We start from the raw sequence: 6,000 nt of genomic DNA, 5'->3' as shown, positions 1-6,000 counted from the left end.
CTTCCTGCTCACCATCCAAGGGCCTAAACAGTCTTTCCAGGTGAAGCAGCATTTCACCTATACCTCGTCCCAATGTGGCCTATTCTACATTCGAGAAACCAAGTGCAGACTGGGTGACTGCTTTACAGAACACCTCTGGTCTGTACGCAAGCATGTTCCCAACCTTCACTGTAACACAGCGCCCTGCTCACATGCCCACTGTCCTATAGCATGCTGCAGTGCTCCAGTAAATCACAGTGCAAACTGGAGGAATAACATCTCATTTCCAGTCGAGGAACTTTACAACCTTCTGGACTTAATTGAGTTCAACATCTTCAAATTGTGAACCCACTCCCATTCCTTCCCTTTCTTCTAACTTTGCTTGTTATATTCTAAATCACCATATCCTCTCTCCCCTCCCCTCACCTTCGTGGGACTGTCTATTCTTTCCAGATTTGCAGTTAGACACACCATTGTTCTGCCATTCTCACATTCCGATCACTTAATTGAACTATCAACATCCTTTGTCCCCCAGCACTTCATTACATACATCCCCTCACTATTGCATCAATGCTACCCCCTCGACACTTCATGTCAGCTCTGATGAAGAGTCATCTAGACTCAAAACTTTAGCTTGCTTTTTCTCTCCATGGATGCTGCCTGACCTGCTGAGATCTCCAGAATCTTTTGTTTTCAGTACAAATTCCAGCACCTGCAATAATTTGCTCCCACTAAGAGACTAGGAATGGCATGTTGGCTCAGTGGTTACCACTGTTGTCTCTCAGCACCAGGGACCCGGGTTCGATTCCACCCTCATGCGATAATCTCTGTGGAGTTTTCATATTCTCCCCGTGTCTGCATGGGGTTTCCTCCAGGTGCTCTGGTTTCCTTCCACAATCCAAAGATGTGCAAGTTTGGTGAATTGTCCATATTGTTCAGGGAAGCGCATTAGTCAGGTGTAAATGTAGAGTAATAGGGTAGGAGAATGGGTCTGGGGTGGGGTTACTCTTTGGAGGGTTGATGTGGATTTGATCGGCTGAAGGGCCTGTTTTCCCACTGTAGGGATTCTATGATTCTACTTTGTAGTTAGTGTACCAATCACCCTGTTCCTCTTGCAAAGAAGTGAAAAGAATCTGGAGAAAGTGGATTGAAGAACAGAAAGTCTTGAGAAGCAAAATAGTTTTAAGCTGATTGGAGGAAAGTATAGAGGGGATGTCAGAGGCGGGTTCTTTACACAGAGAGTTGTGAGAGCATGGAATGCATTGCCAGCAGCAGTTGTGGAAGCAAGGTCATTGGGGACATTTAAGAGACTACTGGACACGCATATGGTCACAGAAATTTGAGGGTGCATACATGAGGATCAGTGGTCGGCACAACATCGTAGGCTGAAGGGCCTGTTCTGTGCTGTACTGTTTTATGTTCTACGTTCTAAACATCTCATCCAACCCTGTGAACTAATATTGAACTGTATTTCATCAGCTTCCCCCCATAACATCAATGTTTCCTTGTCTACGGTTTGTCAGGATTTAAAAGGTGGTTATAATTTCAACTATAGTGCAATTACTTCTTGACACTTCTATTTTTTTTTAACTGCAGCTAGAATTTACTTATTTGTAACATACGGTAGTTGTTAAGCACAGGAGCGTTGTCAGGGTTATGTGTTGGTGTGATTCTACCAGGCAGGTCAGTTGGGGCCTTTATGTGCTTTGATTAGATCATTACATTTTGTGGCCACCCTGGGAGGAGTGGGGCTTAAGAAACCATCACTTTCTCAAGTTTCTTCCATGAATAGCAGTTGATGCTGGATCAGTTATCAATTTAAATCTGAGAAGCATAAATTTTTCCAAAGCAAAGTTATTAAGGGATATGGCAGTGTTGGTTGCTGGAAAAACTCTGGATCAGAATTGATCTGGAATCTGAGCTTCAAACTCTGCGGCACATCTAGGAGGGGGAGAGTTACCTGGATGCTTTATTTCAGAAGGCAGTCACACCTGGTAGGTTAAGTAATTCAAATTTAGTAAGTGTTCACGGACAACTGGGTGTGACTGTAAACCAGGCAGGTCGGGGGATTCTGAGTTCAGGAGTGCAGGAGCCTCACCTCTTGACCTTGTCCACCAGGTATGAGATTCTTGCTGTACAGATGAGGGAACAGGCTATGGACAGGATGAGCCAGCTGACCACGGCACCATGGTGCAGAAGGCCATTCAAAAGGGAGGGGAGCAAAAAGACAAGTAGTTGTTATAGGGGATTCTATAATTAGGGAGACAGATAGGATCCTAAGCAAGCCGGATCGGGAGTCCCGCATGGTGTGTTGCCCGCCCAGTGCCAGGATGCAGGACTTCTCCGACTGGTTTGAAAAGTTATTGGAGCGGGAGGGGGAGGATCCAGTTGTTGTGGTCCACGTTGGGACTAACAACATAGGCAAGGATAGGAAGGAGGACTTGTTTGGGGATTATCAAGCACGAGGAAGGAAAGTGAAGTACAGGTCCTCAGGGATATAATCTCTGGATTACTGCCCAATCCATGTGCCAATTGACATATGGATAAGAAAATTAGGGAAGTAAACACATGGCTAAGGGTTGGTGTGGGAAAGAGGGATTCCATTTCATGGGGCATTGGCATCAGTTTTGGAACCAGGGGGATCTGTACCATTGGGACGGTCTCCACCTGAAACGATCTGGAACCAGTGTTCTAGCGAAAAGGATAAATAGGATAGTCAATAGGACTTTAAACTTCTGAGTTGGGGGAAAGGGAAAGTGAAAATTACAGGGAGTGTGGAGTTAAATGGAAAGATAAGCAGCAGGATAGCATAAGTGCAGGTGGCAGACTACGAATGCAGCAAAAAGGATAACTTAGGACATCTTATGATTTCCAATTTCTCTAATAATAAGAAAGTTAGCATTGAGGCACTTTACCTGAATGCTTGTAGTATTCACAACAAAGTAAATGATTTAACGGCACAAATCATCGTGAATGATTATGATGTGGTAGGCATCACAGAGACATGGTTACAGGGGATTCAGGGCTGGCAGTTTTAAACATCCAAGGATTTACAACTTATCAGAAAGACAGGGAGGTGGGTAGAAGGGGTGGGGTTGTCTTGTTAGTTAAGAATGAAATTAAATCTATGGCACTGAATGAAATAGGGTCAGATTATGTGGAGTCTGTGTGGTTGGAGTTGAGGAACCACAAAGACAAAATAAAAAATGGGAGTTATGTATAGACTTCCTAAAATTGGTCAGGACCAGGTGTGCAAGATATACCAGGAAATAGATAGGACATGTCAGAAAGGCAAGGTCACGGTGATCGTGGGGGACTTCAGAATGCAGGTGAACTGAATGAATAATGTTGCCAGTGGACCCAAAGAATGGGAATTCATGGAATGCTGAGAGGATGACTTTTTGGAACAGCTTGTGATGGAGCCCACAAGGGAGCAGGCTATTCTGGACTTAGTACTATGTAATGAGCCAGACTTTATAAAAGATCTTAAAGTAAGGGAACACTTAGGAAGCAGCGATCATAATATGGCAGAGTTCAGTTTGCAATTTGAAAGAGAGAAGGCAAAATCGGATGTAATGGTGTTACAGTTAAACACAGGTAATTACAGGGGCATGAGAGAGGAACTGACGGAAATCGACTGGAAGCACAGCCTAATGGGAAAGACAGTAGATCAACAATGGCAGGAGTTTCTGGGTGTAATTGAGGACACAGTACACAGGTTTGTCCCAAAGAAAGATTAGCTGGGGGAGGGGATTAGACAACCATGGCTGACAAAGGAAGTCAGGAAATGTATCAAAGAAAGAGAGAGCCTATAAAGTGGCCAAGAGCACTGGGAAATCAGAAGATTGAGAAGACTACAAAAACAAACAGAGGATAACAAAGAGAGAAATAAGGAAGGAGAGGATCAAATATAAAGGTAGGCTAGCCAGTAATATTAGAAATGATAGTAAAGGTTTCTTTCAATACATAAGAAACAAACGAGAGGCAAAAGTAGACATCAGGCTGCTCCAAATTGATGCTGGAAGGGTAGTGATGGGAGATAAGGAAATAGCTGAAGAACTTAATCAGTACTTTGCGTCAGTCTTCACAATGGAAGACATGAGTAATATCCCAACAATTAAGAAGAGTCGGGGGCAGAGTTGAGTATGATAGCTAAAAGCTAAAAATTGATAAATGTCTTGTCCCTGATGGGCTACATCCTAGAGTTCTGAGGGAGGTGGCTGAAGAAATAGCAGAGGCGATGGTCGTAATCTTTCAAAAGTCGTTGTAATCTTTCAAAAGTCACTGGAATCAGGGAAAGTCCCAAATGATTGGAAAATCACTGTTGTAACCCCCTTCTTCAAGAAAGGATCAAGTCAAAAGATGGAAAATTACAAGCGGATTAGCCTAACCTTGCTTGTTAGTAAAATTCTAGAATCCATTGTTAAGGATGAGACTTCTAAATTCTTGGAAGTGCAGGGTTGGATTATAACAAGCCAGCATGGTTTTAGAAAGGGAGGTCCTGCCTGTTAGAATTCTTTGAAGAGGTTACAAGTAGGTTAGACCAGGGTAACCTAGTGGATGTTATTTATCTAGACTTCCAAAAAGCCTTTGATAAGGTGCCTCACAAGAGACTGCTGAGTAAGATGAGGGCCCATGGTGAGCTACTGGCATGGATTGAGGATTGGCTGTCTGACAGAAGGCAGAGATTGGGATAAAAGGTTCTCATTCGGAATTGCAGCTGGTGACGTGGTGTCCTGCAGGGTTCAGTGTTGGAGCTGCAACTGTTCACTTGCTATATTAATGATTAGATTAGATTAGATTACTTACAGTGTGGAAACAGGCCCTTCGGCCCAACAAGTCCACACTGATCCGCTGAAGCGCAACCCACCCAGACCCATTCCCCTACATTTACCCCTTCACCTAACACTACCGGCAATTTAGCATGGCCAATTCACCTAACCTGCACATTTTTGGACTGTGGGTGGAATCCAGAGCACCCAGAGGAAACCCATGCAGACATGGGGAGAATGTGCAAACTCCACACAGACAGTTGCCTGAGGCGGGAATTGAACCCAGGTCTCTGGCGCTGTGAGGCAGCATTGCTAACCACTGTGCCCCCGTGCCGCCCATCAATGATCTGGATGAAGGGACTGGGGTATTCTGGTGAAGTTTGCCGATGATACGAAATTAGGCAGACAGGCAGGTAGTACTGAGGAGGTGTGGAGGCTGCAGAAAGATTTAGACAGTTTAGGACAGTGGTCCAGGAAATGGCTGATGAAATTCAATGTGAGCAATAGTGAGGTTTTGCACTTTGGAAAAAAGAATACAGACATGGACTATTTTCTAAACGGTGAGAAAATTCATGAAGCCAAAGTACAAAGGAATCTGGGAGTGCTAGTCCAGGATTCTCTAAAGGTTAACTTGCAGGTTGAGTCCGTGATTAAGAAAGTGAATGTAATGTTATCATTTATTTCAAGCGGGTTGGAATATAAAGCAGTGATGTGCATCTGGGACTTTATAAAGCTCTAGTTAGGCCCCATTTAGAATACTGTGTCCAATTTTGGGCCCTACACCTCAGTAAGGAAATACTGGCACTGGAGCGTGTCCTGCGGAGAGTCACACGGATGGTCCCCGGAATGGTTGGCCTAATATATGATGATTGGCTGACGATCCTGGGATTGTATTCATTAGAGTTTATAAGGTTGAGGGAAGATCTAATAGAAACTTACAAGATAATGCATGGCTTAATGCATGGACACTGAGAAGTTGTTTCCATTAGGTGGGGAAACTAGGATCCATGGGCACAGCCTTAAAATTAGAGGGGGTCAATTTAGAATGGAAATGAGGAGACATTTCTTCAGTCAGAGAGTCATGGACCTGTGGAATTCATTGCCATGGAGTGCAGTGGAGGCTGGGACGCTAAATGCCTTAAAGCACAGATTGATAAATTCTTGATCTCGCAAGGAATTAAGGGATATGGGGAGAGTGTGGGTAAGTGGAGTTGAAATGCCCATCAGCCATGACTAAATGGTGAAGTGG

At 44.0% G+C, this 6,000-nt stretch overlaps 1 protein-coding gene across 2 annotated transcripts in view; it reads left to right on the top strand.

Annotated features, from left to right (window-relative positions):
• pigl (phosphatidylinositol glycan anchor biosynthesis, class L) overlaps positions 1 to 6,000 on the top strand; it is a 79,935-nt gene that overhangs the window by 70,912 nt on the left and 3,023 nt on the right. The window lies entirely within an intron of this gene.

This window comes from Chiloscyllium plagiosum, chromosome 23 (assembly GCF_004010195.1).
Source record: "Chiloscyllium plagiosum isolate BGI_BamShark_2017 chromosome 23, ASM401019v2, whole genome shotgun sequence".
NCBI classification, from domain to species: domain Eukaryota; kingdom Metazoa; phylum Chordata; class Chondrichthyes; order Orectolobiformes; family Hemiscylliidae; genus Chiloscyllium; species Chiloscyllium plagiosum.
The sequence above is the reverse complement of the archived record's forward strand: the minus strand, read 5'-3'. Positions and strand labels throughout refer to the sequence as shown.